The sequence below is a fragment of the Bufo gargarizans genome, chromosome 3 (assembly GCF_014858855.1).
Source record: "Bufo gargarizans isolate SCDJY-AF-19 chromosome 3, ASM1485885v1, whole genome shotgun sequence".
Taxonomy (NCBI): domain Eukaryota; kingdom Metazoa; phylum Chordata; class Amphibia; order Anura; family Bufonidae; genus Bufo; species Bufo gargarizans.
Window position 1 is genome coordinate 16,289,882 of NC_058082.1, and position 20,466 is coordinate 16,310,347.

At 44.0% G+C, this 20,466-nt stretch overlaps 1 pseudogene; it reads left to right on the forward strand.

Moving 5' to 3' along the window:
* Positions 1-476: 476 nt before the first annotated feature.
* On the forward strand, positions 477-11,644 carry LOC122931313 (annotated as a pseudogene).
* The last annotated feature ends 8,822 nt before the right edge of the window (positions 11,645-20,466 follow it).

A 20,466-nucleotide genomic window follows, 5' to 3' on the forward strand; every position in this document is an offset into this window, starting at 1 on the left:
CCAGGGGGCGGCAATGGGGGCAACTTGTGTATCCTCATACTGTATGATAATCTCTTCCTGGGCTGTGGGAGAGGAAGGAGATCCAAAACACTAGCGGATATGGCTCTGTGGATTCGTGGTCAAGGTATATTAACAACATTTTGTTTATTTGGTAGGGCTTCACATCGGATTTGGATTTTTTTTTGCGGCTGTTGAACTCTAATGAGTTAAAGTAAACATTAAGTTATCTTGGAAGTACAGTCGATCCTGGGTGGAAGTCCAAGATGTCTTGATTATTAAGGAGAAAGATGGTAGGGTGTCTACTGACTTGTATAGGAAACCTACTCCAACCAATTCCCTATTACATGCTGGGTCTCATTGCTTACAGATAATCAAAGGCATTCCTGTGGGTACGTTTTTAAGATTATGTTGTATCTGCTCCAGTGATGAAAGGTTCAAAGGGGTACTTGAGAGCCAAGGATGCGTCCTAAGAGTTCATGTCGGTGAGTAGAGTGAAGGAGGCCTCTGATCTGAAACCAAGACTGATTACCTCATTTAACTCCCAGTGGGGGAAAATGCGTGAGATTCTACAGAAGGCCTATACTTCTGTTTGACCAAGATCTAAGGGCATGTTTGTCGAAAGATTCCTTAATTACTTTGAGGAGGTTACTTTGAGGAGGTTATGGAATTTTGGGGATATTTCCACCACCAGTCACTATGTTTCCACCCTTGGAGCATATTATATTTGGCAGTCGTGACCTGGGATGGGGCTCTTTTGTCTGTGGTAACTGCTCAGCTTGTAGATATATGGTGAGATACATTGAGTTCTGTGATACATCTGGGGCACATGAGTACAAGACAGTACATCATATTACATGTAGGACCTCGTCAGTAAGCTTAGGGTCGGTGTACCTGAACATGCTGGCAGCATTGACAATTGGAGAAGAGGAGTTTGGCAAGTTACAACCTATGACCAAACGCTTTAAGGAAATACATATGAGCAATCAAACATTCTTCCTAGTTTGGGGAATAGATAGGGTGATGTTGGGCTAAAGAGGGGGGATATAAAAAATTACTCCTACAAAAGGAGATCACCATTTTGAAAACAATGTTATCAGCAGGGTTGAATGATGCCGTTAGCTTTGAGTCATTTTTGTAATGTCATCTTGCACTATTTTAATATTGGCGCTATTATGTTTCTTAATACTCAGTGGTGGTTCTATGTCTTTAGCAGTAATATTGGGCTTTTTCTGTATTGCCCTGCTTTTTTCGCAGTGGTATCTTTTAAATTTTTATATGATGTGTATTCCAATAAACATTTATACATTATTATTTATTGGTTTGATGTTTTTTTTTTTTGGGGGGTTATTGGCGTATTGGTGTAGGTTATGTAACTCTTTGAGCTAGGCCTAATTATGTTTATATGATGTTGTAAGGTTCCTATCGATAACGTTAAAGTGCTGGATGCCATTTTGAGTAATTCATCCTAATCAAATCACGTAAGATTCTGATTCCCTGGGTATCTGAATCGATTTGCACATCCCTAATATTGACTCATCTAACTTTATCTCATCCTCAGGATCACCCATGGTTTCTACAGCTGAGACCAGAGCAGAAAGTGATGCTTGAAGTCCACACCCTGCAGGAGATGATGAATTTAACCTTCTATCCAACCTACTTCCTACTGGTTGGTATTCCAGGACTAGAACATGAACATATGTAGATCTCAATTCCTTTATGTAGCATCTATATACTTGCTTTGCTGGGAAACATCATGGCGATGGTTGTCATCCTCACATCTCCAAGACTCCACCAGCCTATGTTTATATTTCTCTCCATGTTGGCATTTAATGATGGTCTTCTTTGTACAAGCTTTGCTCCAAAGATTTTGTCTATCTTCTGGTTCAATGGCAGAGCCATTAGCTTTAACGGGTGTCTTCTCCAGATGCTTTTCATTCACAGCTTCACCTGTATTGAATCTGGTTTCTTGCTTTCCAAGGCGTATGACCGCTATTTTGCTATATGTAAGCCTCCCCGGTATAACTCCATAATAACCATTAGGTGAGGTTTCCTGCTTTCAAGATCAACATCATTGCACATTCCTACTGCGAGCACATGGCGGTGGTGAAGCTCGTGGCTGCTGATATCCGGGTAAACAGTATATATGGATTATTTGTGGCTTTCACTGTTGTTGGTGTTGATTTGCTCTTCATCTTTTTTTCATATATCATGATTTTCAATGCCGTCCCCCGTCTTCCATCTAAAGACACTCGTCTGAAAGCATTTAACACATGTACCCCTCATATCTGTGTGTTCCTGAGCTTTTACAGCATGGGCTTATTATCTTCCTTATCCCATCGATGTGGATTGGTACAGCCATTAGTTTAGATGAAACAAAATAAAATATTGTGCCGAGAATCTGATGTTTGGTTTCAGGCCTCATCTAAGGAGACCAGGCTCTCGTGATATCATAACCACAAGGTCCATTATAGGGGTCACTTTATCCACCCAGGTATTGTTTCTTTTCAGACCATAGAACATTTCTCCTACACTTGGCTGAACATAGCAATCTTTGTAATTTATTGAAGGTGGCATTTTGTCATTGTTTAGTATAAAATCCAATGATCTTGTGATCTCCAGAATCATCTTAAAATAAACTGCCCCCAATATAAAGACATAGGACACTGCAATGCAGGAAATGTCAAACACAACAAGACTAGAGATGAGCAAATTTATTGAAAATTAGATTCGGCTGCTTCGCCGAATAAAAAAAAAAAAGTTTGCCACGAAGCGCATTTTTTTTGTAAGTAGTGGGTGCAATAACAGGTAGCTGCGATAGCACCGCCCCCGTCATTGCACCCCTCAGATGCCGTGTTCATACATGATCGCGGCATCTGAGTGTAAAATTAATAATAAAATAAATTCCGCCGCCATCTTGCTTGAAGATCTCGGACGAAATCCCGTGCGGTGCAATATTACGTCATCACGTCGGCTGGCATAGTGACATATGACGTCATCACACAGGCCGGCGTGATGATGTAATCTCGCGCCGTACAGGATTTCGGCCGAGATCTTCAAGCAAGATGGAGGCTGGTGGCCTGTCGCAAGCAAATGATGGAGGAAGTCAGAATTTTTTTGTTTTTTATACTATTTCAGATTAAATCGATTCGCGGACACGAAGCACGAGGAAATTCGGCTTCTAGGCGAATCAAATTTTTCCTGTAATTCAGAACGAATTCCACTTCGTCAGCTTCGATTCGCTCATCTCTAGTCAAGCCAAGTGGTGTCCACAAAGGCTGTTATCTTCTATGGAACTTCGGTTACCTCCTCACTCCGTTCCTCTACGTCGGGTCAACTCCTAGTTACCTACGTGCGCCCTTACGCCCCAGTCTCCGTCACCATGCTGGTCACCATGCTGGTCACCATGCTGACCTCTACAGTGTAAGCACTGTAGAGGTCACTGTTAAGGGAGTAGGGGACTGTGAAGGCCACTTTTAAAGTGGCAGTGGGGTACTGTGAGGTCACTGTTAAGGGAGTGTGGTACAGTGGGGGTCACTGTTAAGGGAGCGGGGTACTGTGGCAGTCACTGTTAAAGGGGCAGTCGTTGTGGAGGTCTCTGTTAAGGGGGCAGGGAACGGTGGAGGTCAGTTAAGGAGACTGTAACCTATGGTCAGTGTTATGGGGCGGGTGCTATAGAGGTCACTGTTAAGGGGGCGGGCCCCTGTGGAGGTCACTGTTAAGGGAGTAGGGTGCTGTGAAACTCACTGTTAAAGGGGCAGGCAGCTGTGAAGGTCAAACCTAAGAGGGTGGGCTGCTGTGGAGGTCCCTTTTAAGGAGGGGGGCACTGTGGGGGGGTCAGTGTTAAGGGACAGCAGGCTGTGGAGGTCACTGTTAAGGGGGCGGGGTACTGTAGATGTCACTGTTATAGGCAGGGCCGGTTCCAGGTTCATGTGGGCCCTTGGGCGATAAATCCCTGTGGGCCCCCTTGTGGCATTTTTTTACATTTACATGTCCCCCTATGTTTCCCACACGGTATAATGACCCCCAGTTGCCCCTATTCAGTTTAATGACCACTAGTGGCCCTTCACACAGTATAATGACCCCCAATGCCCCCCCACACTGTATAATGACCCCTAGTGGCCCCACACACAGTATAATGACCCCCCAATGCCCCCCCACACTGTATAATGACCCCTAGTGGCCCCACACACAGTATAATGACCCCCCAATGCCCCCCCACACTGTATAATGACCCCTAGTGGCCCCACATACAGTATAATAACCCCACAGCGGCCCTCCATTCAGAATAATGACTCCCATAGCCCCCACACTGGGGGAATACTGTATGGAGGGGGCACTGGGGGTCATTATACTGTATTGTCATTATATTGAATAGGGGCTCTGGGGTCATTAAATTGAATTGAGGGTCATTGGGGATCATTATACTAAATGGGGGACACTGGGGTCATTATACTATGTAAAGGGCCCTTACAGTTTAATGACCCCACAGTGGCCCTCCATCCAGAATAATGACCCCCAGTTGTCCCCACACTAGGGGGTTATACTGTATGGAGGGGGCACTGGGGGTCATTATATTTAATGGGGGCTTTGGTGGTCATTATACTAAATGGAGGGTCAATGGGGATCATTATACTAAATGGGGGGCACTGGGGGTCATTATATTGTGTAAGGGGCCCTCACAGTGTAATGACCCCCCCAGTGGCCCCCTCAGATACCTATCATTGCTTGAGTTCAGGGGAGCTGGCGGTCCTGTCATTCACTAACCGCAGCTCCCTGCGCTCCTTCTCTCCTCCGCTGCAGATGTGAGACACACGGACATCATGACGTCACCCCTGGGCCGGGCCTGGAGGAAAGAAGCAGATGTGCAGTGATGTAGCTAGAACTGACTGGGCCCCACAGAAAATTTTAGTACCCCACCACCCCCATTGGGTTCGCATCACATTTTTCCTATTGGTTTGATGTATACAAATGTGCAGCGCTCCACGTTTTTGTATCCTGCAGAGTCCAGTAAAAAAAATGCATACGTTAACATATGTTTTTTTACAATGGAACAGTACCCCGCTCCCTTAACAGTGACCCCCACTGTACCCCACTCCCTTAACAGTGACCTCACAGTACCCCACTGCCACTTTAAAAGTGGCCTTCACAGTCCCCTACTCCCTTAACAGTGACCTCTACAGTGCTTCCCCCTTAACAGTAACATCCACAGCAACCTTCCCCCTTAACAGTAACATCCACAGCGCCCTCCCCTTTAACTGTTACCTACACAGCAGCTTCCCCTTTATCAGTGACCTCCACAGTCCCGCGCCCCCTTAACAGTAACCTCCACAGCGCCCGTCCTTTTAACAGTGACCTCCACAGTACCCCGACTCGATAATAATGATTTCCACAATAACCCGCCCCTTTAACAGTGACCTCCACAGAGCTCCATTCCCTTAAAATGTGACCTCCACAACACCCTGCCCCCTTAACAGTGACCTCTACAGCACCCTGCCCCTTAACACTGACCTCCATAGCGGATCGTTCCCTTAACTGTGACCTCCACAGTTCCCAGCCCCCTTAACATATACTTCCACAGCGCTCGCCCCTTTAACAGTGACCTCCACAGCATCCCACCCACTTAACAGTGACCTCCATAGTGGCTGCTCCTTTATTAGTGACAGTACTCCATCTCCTTAGCAGTGATTTCCACATTACCCACCCCCTAATGGTGACCTCAGCACTCTGACCCCTAACACTGACCTTCATAGAGGACCATCCCCTTAACTGTGACCTCCACAGCACTCCGCTCCCTTAACAGTGTCATCCACAGCGCCCTGCCCCTTTAAAGCTGACCTACAGCAGTGAAGAAAAATGGCTGGGTTGTTATGGAAACCTGGTGTAAATCTGTGTGTATGTCGAAACTGAAGGACCTGCGAGCTTCTATTGGCTAATAAGGGTCATGTGACCGTGTGTTGGGCTATGAGGAGAAAAACCTGCGAGCTTCTATTGGTTAATGCAGGTCATGTGATGGTTCCAAATTAGCATTACCCACCCCCTAAAGAATGGTCAGAACTCTGGCAACTGAAATTTAATGTGGATAAGTGCAAGATAATGCACCTGGGGCGTAAAAACCCAAGGGCAGAATATACAATCAGTGATACAGTCCTAACCTCAGTATCTGAGGAAAGGGATTTAGGAGTAATTATTTCAGAAGACTTAAAGGTGGGAAGACAATGTAATAGAGCAGCAGGAGATGCTAGCAGAATGCTGGGTGTATAGGGAGAGGTATAAGCAGTAGAAAGAGTGAAGTGCTTATGCCGCTGTACAGAGCACTAGTGAGACCTCACTTGGAGTATTGTGCGCAGTACTGGAGGCCATATCTCCAGAAGGATATAGATACTCTAGAGAGAGTTCAGAGAAGAGCTACTAAACTGGTCCATGGATTGCAGGATAAAACTTACCAGGAAAGGTTAAAAGACCTTAATATGTATAGCTTGGAAGAAAGACGAGACAGAGGGGAGATGATAGAGACGGCTAAATACATAAAGGGAATCAACAAGGGAAAAGAGGAGAGAAGATTTACAAGAAGAAAAACTGCTACAAGAGGACATAGTGTTACATTAGAGGGGCAAAGGGTTAACAGTAATATCAGGAAGTATTACTGTACTGAGAGAGTAGTGGATGCATGGAATAGCCTTCCTGCAGAAGTGGTAGCTGCAAATACAGTGAAGGAGTTTAAGCATGCATGGGATAGGCATAAGGCCATCCTTCATATAAGATAGGGCCGGGGCTATCCATAGTATTCAGTATATTGGGCAGACTAGATGGGCCAAATGGTTCTTATCTGCCGACACATTCTAGGTTTCTATGTTTCTATGGATACATATATTTTTGGTATGCATTAAATGGATGGCAAAAATAGGATGTGAACCCAGCCCTAGTGTCAGAATACGCCCCAGTACACAGTGGAGCAGCGTGGCAGAGAGGGGAGGCCGCCATGTACTGACAGAGCGCTGCCTGGTGGTCAGGGATGAGGACGTTTCCCAAGGATAATTTTTTACTGGGAAATACAGGGCACAGTATAATACACTAGAATCTAGATAATATAACGATATCAGCCCTACCCCCGTATAATAATACAATTAGGGGTTCATTTATTATATAGAAATACGTCTATGTTAGGCGCATTTCTGAAACAGATTGTAGCACAAAGGTCCTTAGCACCGCAATCTGTATATTTCCCCGCTCATGCCAGGTCTAAAAAAGGATGGCGTGGGCAGGGAAAGGAATACAGTTATGGCCATACAGTGACCGGATAACACCTCTATACAGTGACCGGATAACACCGCCGTACAATAATAAAACCACCATACAGTGACCACATAAAAGGGTATAAGAGGGCACAGTACAAGGAATGACTAGGGGCACTTCACAGGGTGTGGTAAGAGGGCATATTGCAGGGTATAAAGGGGCACAGTACAGAGTGAGGGGCACAGTACTTGTGGGGGGCACAGTCACATGACCCTGTGACGTTAGAAGGTCCTTATGGTGAATGGGGTTTAGACGCCACAATAATGAGAGACAGGGGCCGGAGGTCTGTGCAGGACAGCAACAGGAGATCGGAGGGTGGAACAGGAGCTCCGGATACATGAGGGAAGAAAGGAGACGGCAGGAGCACCATGAGGATGAGATAGGACAGGATATGGGGGGGGGGGGACAGGTGTCATGGAGGCAAACTGCTTAATGAGGCAGTAAAACAACTAAATAGAATGAACCAGCATCCAGCAGCAGATCGAAGAGCCCCCCCCCCTGTCCCACAGAGAAGAGACAGTCACAGTGGAGTCTCACTGACAACCTGTGTTCACACTTCTGCTCCAGCCCTTCACAGTGCAAACTCACTGACAACCTGTGTTCACACTTCTGCTCTGCTTCTGCTGTAGAAGGGGCGTGTCTGAGTCTCTGCAGCAGCCGGCCTCATGTGACTCAGAGGGCCCACCAGAGGGGTACTGCGTAAGTGAAATGACAGCAGTGAGAGCTTCCATCTGTATTGATGGAAGTGCTCATAGCAGCTCAGTGGGCCCCCCCAGGAGCATTGGGCCACGGCACTTGCCCGGGTTTGCCGGGTTATGACGCCGGCCCTGGTTGTAGGGGATACTGTCGATATCTTTTAACGATACACACAAACATTAAATGAAATATACCCGTGCGAAGATGGGTCCTTCTGCTAGTAGTTTATAAGGCTGAAAAAAAAACTCCGTCCATCCAGTTCAGTCTGTTATCCTGGAAGTTGATCAAGAGGAAAACAACTGTGAGGTAGAAGTCAATTTTCTTCACTTTAGGGGGGAAAAAAATCCTTCCCAACTCCAATCAGAATAACTCCCTGGATCAGCGACCCCTCTCTAGTAACTATAGCCTGTAATATTATTACACTGCAAAAATACATCCAGGCCCCTCCTGGACTCTTATAGTGAACTCACCATCAACACTAGTGATGAGCAGAATAGGCAATATTCGTTTTCGCAATATTTCGCGAAGTTTTAGCCTAATATTTTCAAAAAATTCACAAATTTGAGAATTTGTGATCTCCAGTCATTATTTTATTGATTGCAAAAATCGGCAATGTAATATGCGTGTATTGTGCTTGCAATACAGTCGTGGGTCACTTTTGCTACATTTTTCAAGCTGCTAGAAGTTTCCTGAGACTGGAGATAATGGTGGACAGCAACTGTCGTGACTGTGAGGAAGAGCTGATCACTGTAAGTAATATTACATTACAGCGCTGGTCTTTGTTTTTTATTAGATTTTGCATGCACGGCAGAACAATAGCTTTATATGCAGCTAGAGTTCTCCAATATATTTGCAATTGCGCAAATCGGCACTAATGATGCGCATATCTTTTGCACAATACTTGCAACTTCCCATTTTATCAGTTCTGAGTAGATACAGTTGCAAGAAAAAGTATGTGAACCCTTTGGAATGATATGGATTTCTGCACAAATTGGTCATAAAATGTGATCTGATCTTCATCTAAGTCACAACAATAGACAATCACAGTCGGCTTAACCTAATAACACACAAAGAGTTAATTGTTACCATGTTTTTATTGAACACACCATGTAACCATTCACAGTGCAGGTGGAGAAAGTATGTGAACCCTTGGATTTAATAACTGGTTGAACCTCCTTTGGCAGCAATAACTTCAGCCAAACGTTCCCTGTAGTTGCAGATCAGACGGGCACAACGGTCAGGAGTAATTCTTGGCCATTCCTCTTTACAGAACTGTTTCAGTTCAGCAATATTCTTGGGATGTCTGGTGTGAATCGCTTTCTTGAGGTCCTGCCACAGCATCTCCATCTGGTTGAGGTCAGGACACTGACTGGGCCACTCCAGAAGGCGGATTTTCTTCTGTTTAAGCCATTCTGTTGTTGATTTACTTCTATGCTTTGGGTCGTTGTCCTGTTGCAGCACCCATCTTCTGTGGAGCTTCAGCTGGTGGACAGATGGCCTTAAGTTCTCCTGCAAAATGTCTTGATAAACTTGGGAATTCATTTTTCCTTCGATGACAGCAATCCGTCCAGGCCCTGGCGCAGCAAAGCAGCCCCAAACCATGATGCCCCCACCACCATACTTCACAGTTGGGATGAGGTTTTGAGGTTGGTGTGCTGTGCCTCTTTTTCTCCACACATAGTGTTGTGTGTTTCTTCCAAACAACTCAACTTTGGTTTCATCTGTCCACAGAATATTTTGCCAGTACTGCTGTGGAACATCCAGGTGCCAGCAGAGAAACAGTAATCCCTATCACACTACCTAACACCCTGCAGCTACACTATATCAGGATATAACCTACACTGACTATCTCCCACTAACTATCTGTATTATACAAAGTATATATATATATATATATATATATATATATATATATATTAACTATCTAATGTAATTGGATAAGGAATAGGATCTAGATGAAAGCACAGAGCTCAGCAATGTCACTGCTCTCTCTCAGAACTGCAAAATACTGGATAAAAGGGCTGCTGGGTGGTGGTAATCACTAATATTTGAATCGCTATTATTAATCACGAATATCGGCACTTTGAGAATTAGTGAATATTTAGAATATAGTGATATATATTCGTAATTTCGAATATTCTCGATTTTTTTTCCCATCAGTAACCTCCCTTCTTGCTTGTGGGCCAATGAGAAGGCTGCAATGTCTTGGTCTGAGCTTAGCAACATCCCTAGCAACCAATAGGAGAGCTGCCTCCGCCCCTTACTATATAAGAACCTCCCCAGCAGCCATTTTCTGCTGTTTTATGGAGTTCTGAGAGAGAGAGAGAGAGCACTGACATTGACTTATTACATTAGATAGATAGATAGTTAGATAGCTGATATATAATAAAGATAGTCAGTGTAGGTTATATCCTGATGTAGTGGAGCTGATATATAATACAGATAGTCAGTGCAGGTTATATCCTGATACAGATAGTTATGAAAGTTTTGTGTATTGCGCCAAAATATTTGCAAAGTTATTGCCGATTTGCACAATAGGGAATATATTGGAGCACTCGATCTGCATATAAAGCCAGGTTTAATGTTCTGTCGTGCCAACTATTTTCTCCAGTCTCAGAAAACTTCTAGCAGCTTGGAAAATGTAGCAAAAGTGACCCGCGCCTGTATTGCGTGCTCATCACGTGAATATTACATTGCCGATATTTTGGGGTCAAGAAAATTATCTTGAATTTGAGAATATCTGACGAATATTCGCCCAAATATTTGCGAAATATCGCAAATTCGAATATTGCCCCTGCCGCTTATCACTGCTGCTGGGGAGTTTCCTATATAGTTAAGGGGTAGGCAACGTTCCTGGTTGCTATTTTGCCGCCTATACAGAAATTGAACAACTTTACTGCAAATCCCAAAATATGTCAGCAAATTAAGTAGTGGTGCTGTGAGATTCAAATTTAATATCTTGTATGACTTCCATGAGCTTGAAGGACGGCATCCATGCGGTTTGGCAAGGATTCATACAATTTATTGATGAAGTCATCAGGAATAGCAAAGAAAACAGTCTAGCATGCCTCCCAGAGTTCATCAATATTCTTTGGTTTTGTCTTCCATGCTTCCGCCTTTATCCTACACCACATATGCTCAATGATGTTCATGTCTGGTGACTGGGCCGGCCAATCCTGGAGCATCCCAATACTAGGCATGACTGTGAAGGCTTCCAAGTGCCCACAGCTTAATCGCTTGTTGATTGGGTTTCAACAAGCTTTATTTAAAGTGCACACAACGGACACAGATTTTGGCGCCAAAAATCAGGTTCTGGTTTTGTACACGGACACCCAAATGTCCGGTCCGGTCCCGAACGTGGCGGTCCAGGTTCACTCATCACTAGTTTTGAGGTCAGGCTGTGGCAGCTCATCAGAGATACCTGTCCTGTACTCAGGCCCTATGAAGAGGCCACCAGAGTCTTCAGTAAGAACAGCTGTGGCATGAACTATGTCATCCCCCTTAGCTGATATTTATGCTGACGAAGATGCAACAAGGGGCAAGGTGGAAGAAGAATCTTGCTGGTCACCGTGTAGCTGTTGGGGTCCCACCTGGAGAAATTACCATGGAGAATAAGGAGCTGCCACTAAAGGAGGAGAAGGAGTTTGTGGTGTAAGAGCTGGAGGATGAGGATGATGACCACCGGATAGTTTTTAGACCTTCGCTATCAAAGCAAAATGGGGAAATGTTTTCCTCCCTCCTAAAGAGAGGTCAAAAAGGCAAAATTTTTAGAGACTTTTTCAAAACAAGCCACTTGTTTCTTATTACATTAAAGTGTTTGGATATAAACAGTGGCCGGGATCTGCCCAGTTGAGGTAACATTTTTGTATCCCTAGTCCGAACAAGCCACAGTTTTTTTCCTATGACACCATGTGTTTAAACACAATCTGCCCCACAATATGGGACAATTTTTGTAAAGTTTCTAGTATGAAAAGGCAGAACATATATAAAGGCGTGGTGTGTTTTTAAACACTCTGTTATGTTAACACCGTCAAACCTACGTTTCCCCGTAGCTAGTTATGTCAGTGTCACTCCAAAATTATTTGCCATTGTGGTCAAGGGAGGAGAAAGAGCAAAAGTTAACTGAAAAAAGACAAAATAAAAAAAAGTCCTATAAGTGACATATACCAATTTTCAGGGCAATTGGAACACCTTTCATTTGGGTAGAATCGATTCAGACACAAATCAAATTTTGTTACCTACTGTATTTGCTAGAAACTGACCTGAAATGATTTTCAAGACATTTGCTCATTAATACTTTAAGCTGCGCCTTTAACATTTCACGAAGTCAAGTTGCTCTTCAGGTGGTGGTTTGGAGTTGATAATTTGAGATGGCCCAAAATCAGAAACACTCATCTAGTATCATTCTTGGTGGAGATTTTTAGAGTTAATCTTTCTCCAACTCTGAAGGACTCTCTACAGGGGCCGCTCCACACTGTCCCCAGATTTCTTGAACGTTAGATCTGTGTCATCAGCTCCACAGAGTCCGGGAAGATCATTATTTTGTCTGTTGAGCTTTACAGAGAATCCTGTTGGGACGTCTCTCAGATATAAAGTCTCGCAGTCGGAGAGGATGTCAGATCTACACAAAGCACAGGTGAGTCTATGAATGCTACAGCCAGAAGATGATGGGAGTGGAGTCATCAGGTCAGTGTAGGAACTGGGTCACCCTGGTCATTGTGTCCTCCTTGTTATGTATGATAGACATGTGCTCCCAGTACAGGTCTGTCTCCTCAGCTCTCCATCCATGGTCACCTCTCAGTAGATCAGGAAGGTTAACATGTTGCTGGGTTTGCAGTGTTTGTCCTCAGAGCTGACAATCATCTCCTGTATGTGTGTGCTGCTCCCAGGGGTTAATATTTACACATCTAGTTTTGTATACTGTCAGCAACTCTCAATGTTTCTTTTTCTCATTTTCTGGACTTCTCTTGTAACCCAAATTTTTTTTGACTTTAGAAAAGGCTCCATCTTTAACACAATTTACAATGTTCTAGAACAGGGTTCACGTGTGTATGAGCCCTGCCATGAGTGCTCAGCAACCAATGGGTCCTTGAATCCCTGAGATTATCTTTAATAGATCATTATTGTATGTGGCTTACAGACCCGTGTCCTATTTGGAAGTACAGTGTTTTTTACATTTTTATGTAACAAATATCAATCTCACAATGTAACGTGGGCCAGGAAAGCTACAGTTGATGGTGAGTTCTGTCTCGAACACACTGACATTTAGGTAAAACTGTCCAACCCCATAGGCTCGAACAGAGAAGAATATGTGAGACCAGAGAAGGCATTCAGCTTGCCAAAAATTTAGAGCATCCTCCAGCGGAGCAGGGGATAACAAGACCGGCGTAAAAAATGTAGATCTTGAGAAATCTCTCCGTGGTTCTCTAGAATCTTTCCGTATGTGTCCTAAGCTCCAGGGAATGTCTGGTCTGTTGTGAAAAGCTCATGCTTTCTGGAAAACAAGCCTGGGGTTGTATTTGGGACTAGTCAGATAGGTTCCTCTCTCTCTGGACGATCCCGGCTATTAGAAGTAGGCTGCTAGTTAACCCCTTCCTAATCATGGACACTCTATGAAGTCATACCAGCAAAGTCGTTCTCGCTCCGTGTTGCAATAGTACGTCATGTCAGTGACACAGGCTCAGAACTGCCCTCCAGCCATTGATTCTGGGTTATAACTGTCGGGATCAGAGGTAACTCCAGTCTTGTCATGTTAACCAATTATATCACATTATATGACCCACATGGTGAACTCCATAACAAAAACCCCAGTGCCAGAATTTATGCATTTTTAGTCACTTCACCTCACCAAAAATTTGATTTAAAAATTTTCAAAAGGTGACATGTTTCCCAAAAAGTCCTCACAGAAAAATAAAAAAGAGTTCTGGGTGTCAGAATAGGGTGATACAAAGCAATCTCCATTTACTTCTATGGCAGTCCCATGGAGGGGGAGAGGTGGCTGTACATGTGCACTCTCGCTCACTTTGGGGCTCCTGTTGTAGAAATAGGTGCAAGACCCAGAGGTGGGAACAACCCTTTTCTGACATTGGTGGCCAATCCTAGCGATACGACACCAATATTTGAGATGAGACGACAACTTAAACTAATAAACTAATGGGTTAATTAACTGCACCCACAGTTTCTTTGAAATGTACATTACAGCGTCTGTATGTCTGGGGCAGATCTGTGCTGAGGTAGGTTGTTATTGTTGGGTCTCAGCACCATTGTGGTCCTAGTGCAGTTGGGTCCAGCATTTGTATAGTTACAGCTCGGCCGAGCAGGATTTATTTTCTGTTTTTTAATGTTTCTTTCTTGGATTCTGCTGTAACCACAGAAAAGACACGATTTTTTATTTAACCCTTTTGTCACTGTCTCTCCTTGCTCGGTGCAGGCCTCACTTGGTGCTGATCTTCAGTTCCACTATTTCACCAGGGTCGGGCTGGGATTACAGAGCAGCAGAACCACACAAACCCCTTTATGAAGTCTCTGCACAACAGAAATGCCTGATTACATGATCAAGGTCGTTCATTACCTCCCCAACAGCATGACAAGCCAAGAGAAACTCAAAATACCTCCGCAGCAGCATCCAATACTGTGCAGCACAGAATACCTCCTCATCAGCACCATATAAATACCACAGTGCAGCACAGAATACCTCCTCATCAGCACCATATAAATACCACTGTGCAGCATAGAATACCTCCTCATCAGCACCATATAAATACCACTGTGCAGCACAGAATAGCTCCTCATCAGCATCATATAAATACCACTGTGCAGCACAGAATACCTCCTCATCAGCACCATATAAATACCACTGTACAGCACAGAATACCTCCTCATCAGCACCATATAAATACCACTGTGCAGTATAGATTACCTCCTCATCAGCACCATATAAATACCACTGTGCAGCACAGAATACCTCCTCATCAGCACCATATAAATACCACTGTGCAGAACAGAATACCTCCTCATCAGCACCATATAAATACCACTGTGCAGCACAGAATACCTCCTCATCAGCACCATATAAATACCACTGTGCAGCACAGAATAGCTCCTCATCAGCATCATATAAATACCACTGTGCAGTACAGAATACCTCCTCATCAGCACCATATAAATACCACTGTACAGCACAGAATACTTCCTCATCAGCACCATATAAATACCACTGTGCAGTACAGAACACCTCCTCATCAGCACCATATAAATACCACTGTGCAGCACAGAATACCTCCTCATCAGCACCATATAAATACCACTGTGCAGCACAGAATACCTCCTCATCAGCACCATATAAATACCACTGTGCAGCACAGAATACCTCCTCATCAGCACCATATAAATACCACTGTGCAGCACAGAATACCTCCTCATCAGCACCATATAAATACTACTGTGATGCACAGAATTCCTCTTAACAGCCTTGTCTGCTGGCCATCCCTCATTTACTAGCAATAGTATATTCCCCCAAACCACCCATTACAGATATGCATATGACCAATGGTTGTGGAATTAGGCCAAAACCTAAAAGCGTTATTTAAACACATACCGGGTACTCACCCCTGTACACGGTTGTGGACTTCGCTGCAGGTGAACGACCAGAGTAATATCTCCTGAGATGGTCCCGGGGGAACTTGGCAGCTGACCAACTAAGGTCATAAACACAGGTGAAAAAAGCAGGCACACAGAAATGGCGTGTCAGGCGCAGCACTATGAAGTGTCTTTTGCGCTGCGGCATTAGAAGAATTCTGATATCTCTGACTTTTAGTCTCACCAGACTGTCTGTTACTCTGTAATTCCTCTAGCGCCGTTCTATGGAAACAGTAGGTTTAAAGAGCAGCCCAAATGCTTGAAATAACTTCTTTATTAACTTCAACTTTTCTTCATATATAACACTTGTCATGCCCTGCTCTGACTATGTGCGGAGGTCGGCCAGAATAGCAGCACGTCTTTAGTGTTTGTTTTGGAGTCGTGCTGGATCCGCCTCCCATCAGGTGCACTGGGTGGGGTCATTAGTTTAAATGGCTCTCAATTCCAGTGCTCTGAGCGGATTATAGGAATCAGTCTGGCCTAGGAAGCGAGCAAGGAAGGTTTTCTGTCCCAGCTCTGTTAAGATAAGTGTGGTTTCTGTTCTTGTTGTTGCTGTTTTAGTTGTGTTGGTATCTTCTCTCCCATCCAGGTTCTGTGCGAGCAGGCTGCTCTTTTTTCCCCTTTTCACCATCTCAGGGAGGTTAGGGTGTATTAGCCTAGGCACGAGGACACAGCATTCCTACCACCAAGGTCTGCCTGTGGGCTGAGCAGTGCAGGGAGAGAGGTCAGGGATTAGCTAGGAGGCGACCCTTCCCCTTCTTCTCGCTCAGAGCCTGGTTGTTGGTTTTTCTGTGTGTCTGAGTGCTTGTCCGCCGTGACAACACTGCCGCCTCCGCAGCAGATAGTTCATGTACATAACACATATTGGAAAGATATCACAAAATGGCGGTATGCATAAGATGGTGGTTCAACTGTTCAATCTTGTCATTCAACATAAAATGGTGGAAATATTTCTCTCTTCAGTATCTGTACTGTCACTTTAAGTTATTTAAGCACTTTATGATCTCTCTGAGAGGTATATCTGAGATTTTACAGTTCTACTGGCTAAACTTGGTTTGCAGTTTGCAGTATGCAGCTAGCAGTAACTATTTGCAGATTGGTTGAGTATGATCTGGTATGGTTGCAAATTGTATGGCTTGTTAAGTAGTTCATAGTTTGCAACTGTAGCTTGCAATTTGTAGTTTGCAATTGGTGAAACCTCAGTGATCTGCTCTGGGATCCATATTGTTTAATATCTTTATCAGCAAAATTTCAGAAGGCCTCGATGGTAAGGTGTGTCTTTTTGCTGATGACACAAAGATTTGTAACAGGGTTGATGTTCCTCGAGGGATACACCAAATGGAAAAGGATTTAGGAAAACTAGAGGAATGGTCAAAAATCTGGCAACTAAAATTTAATGTTGATAAGTGCAAGATAATGCACCTGGGATGTAAAAACCCAATAGCAGAATATACAATCAGTGATACAGTCCTAACCTCAGTGTCTGAGGAAAGGGATTTAGGGATCATTATTTCAGAAGACTTGAAGGTAGGCAGACCATGTCATAGAGCAGCAGGAGATGCTAGCAGAATGCTGGGGTGTATAGGGAGAGGCATTACCAGTAGAAAGAGTGAAGTGCTCATGCCGCTCTACAGAACACTGGTGAGACCTCATTTGGAGTATTGTGCTCAGTACTGGAGACCATATCTCCAGAAGGATATTGATACTTTGGAGAGAGTTCAGAGAAGAGCTACTAAACTAGTCCATGGATTGCAGGATAAAACTTACCAGGAAAGATTAAAGGACCTTAACATGTAGAGCTTGGAAGAAAGACGAGACAGAGGGCATATGAGAGAAACTGCTAAATACATAAAGGGAATCAACAAGGTAAAAGAGGAGAGAAGATTTAAAAGAAGAAAAACTGCTACAGTAATATCAGGAAGTATTACTTTACTGAGAGAGTAGTGGATGCATGGAATAGCCTTCCTGCAGAAGTGGTAGCTGCAAATACAGTGGAGGAGTTTAAGCATGCATGGGATAGGCATAAGGCTATCCTTCATATAAGATAGGGCCAGGGGCTATCCATAGTATTCAGTATATTGGGCAGACTAGATGGGCCAAATGGTTCTTATCTGCCGACACATTCTAAGTTTCTATGTTTCTATGAACTGTAAGTAAACACACATATAACTGGTTCAGTATACAGTTCTAATCACTATATTAAAAGTATGAACATTATATAACTGTTCTAAATACCTATTTTGGCCTCTTGTTCCCATAAAAACACACCTCTCAGTGGAGTGAATGTCTTTTCAGCTCTTCTATCTGGTGAATAATGATTCTAGCAGCTCCTGCCAGGTGAATTCCCAGACAGGCTGTGTGTGAGGTTGTCTGTGATTGTTGAAAACTCTTGCTGTGTGAGAAGCTGGCTGTGATTGGTCTAGACTTCTGCCCAGCAACAACAGATTAACACTATGCTTTCTGCTGTTTCTGCTGTGTTACTGAGCTTACCTTACATTACAAAATGAATCTTAAGGGAATATTATCTTTTTATGCTTCTGTGAACACAAAATAACAGTAATATGACATCCAAACATGATGTCACCGTAAGTAACTCTGCTTTTGTCTTTAACACATAAACATATGAACTGCATTAACGCTATTGGCAGGTTTAGCTGTATACACATATAAGCTATACTATCAACCTAGGACAGGTCTTAGCTGGCCAGCTACAAATGGCACAATACAGAACCAGGCAGAATACATGTGAATCCAAGGTAAACATGACCGCAGGCAAAGGAAAAGACACAGCGCAGTGGCAGACAAATGTATCTGGAACCAAGAAATATGGATTTCATTCACTTGGACTCAAAGACTTCAGGAATGGACTTCAGGAACACATTTTAGAGCCTTGGACATACAGACTTCAGGAACTGACTGCAGGAATTTGGACATTGTTCAGACATAGCAATATATGACCAAAACTAAGACACCGTGGTACAGCAATACAGTCAGACGCCAGCATACACAGACAGGCGAAAAGCTCCATGCAGACTCCAACAGAGCACAAACAGTAAAAAATGTAAATAAATGTTTGCACAGCTCACCCAAAGTCCACTGTGTCCAAAACCTTCTGAATAGCAAAAAAAAGGCTGCAGGGATGAGTCCCGCGGATCTGGGATGATGAACAGCTTCAATTCAAAATTTTGCTTGTCGAAGCGCGATATGTGCAAAATGCGTCCCCTCCAAGAACATCGTGGAGTTGTTAACTTGACCTGAATAAAAGTTATGTTTTAACTCAAGGAGCTGGAATTAAAGAGCACAGACAATGTCTAGGACACCAGGTCAGAATTCAGACACGGACAGAACCAGAACGAACATAACCTACAAACTAGGACTATGACAATTCAGACAGACCAAAGCAAGACATGACATCATTTCACAACCAGGGCAGGTCACAGAACTCACAAATCCAAACTGACACAGAACTCAGGAAAGTAGATCACAGACTGACACACTGCCTGCCTAGTCCCGCGATAGTGTGACGTCATCAGTACGAGACGGTTGACGCGAGACGCCGAAGCGGCCGGCGCAGCTCGCCTCTCGTGGAGGACTTTGAAACGCGACAGCGGGAGTTGGTACTAGGAACCAGGTAGGAACTTATACTACCGATTCGAATACGTAGTAGCTTCACCACTCTGAGCGGCCCTATTGTTTGCTACAAATAACTACGGAGGGACTTCTAAGTTCACCAATATATTATACCAGCATATATAACGTGGAAATGACCTGGCGCGGGTATTTTTGGACACTACTATCTGAATAGTGGTTTGCGGTAACTCAAGTATTAAAGGTGGTCTTTTACTTCTTGGACACTTTGATTTGGTTTGCGGTACTACTAGTACCAGAAATGGACTCCGCAGATTTAATAAGGGTTACACACAAGTCTATCTGCTATACTAATGTCCAGAGGATTGTGGCATTAATATCGAGTTCTTCAACCCCTATCAGTATCTATACATTGGTACCAATTATTTTTTAGTGGATTTGAATGTTATCATTTGATGTGAATATTATTGGTGCTCACTCCCCTTTTTTCCTTCTATTTGCATTTTTTGGGTCGGGCACCCAAGTTGAGTTAGTAGCACTCATCATAGCCACTAGGTGTGAGCCAACCACTTATCTATATTTCCCTGTATAAAAGTTATGTTTTAACTCAAGGAGCTGGAATTAAAGAGCACAGACAATGTCTAGGACACTAGGTCAGAATTCAGACACGGACAGAACCAGAACGAACATTAACTACAAACTAGGACTATGACAATTCAGACCAAAGCAAGACATGACATCATTTCACAACCAGGGCAGGTCACAGAACTCACAAATCCAAACTGACACAGAACTCAGGAAAGTATATCACAGACTGACACACAGCCGGAGACTACTAACCTCAGGAGTACAAGCGCATTGGCACAATTCATACCTCAAATGACCGGGAATTGGAGACACATAGCAGTGGAAGGTGCAGAGGTCTCCGTCGGCGAATGGTCCATGTGCTAAGCACTGGGCTGTGGGCCGGGGGAGACTGATGTGTTCAGCAGAGCAGTGTTTTGTTGGCTCATGTATGGACGCCGGCTAGGGCCCCCACGCAAGACGCGGGTTTATTGGCTTGGCGTGGATGCATTTGTTAAGAGAACAATATAAACGAAAGGGACGTGCGTTTGTTGTCTCTAGTGCGCCTGATCAGCCGCTGGAGATAATGACGCATGAAATGCCATAATATCTCCCACTCTCAGTAACATTGTCCCACTAATGCCAGACAAACCCAAGCAGGTTCAATGTGAGGAACTCGCAGAGTGT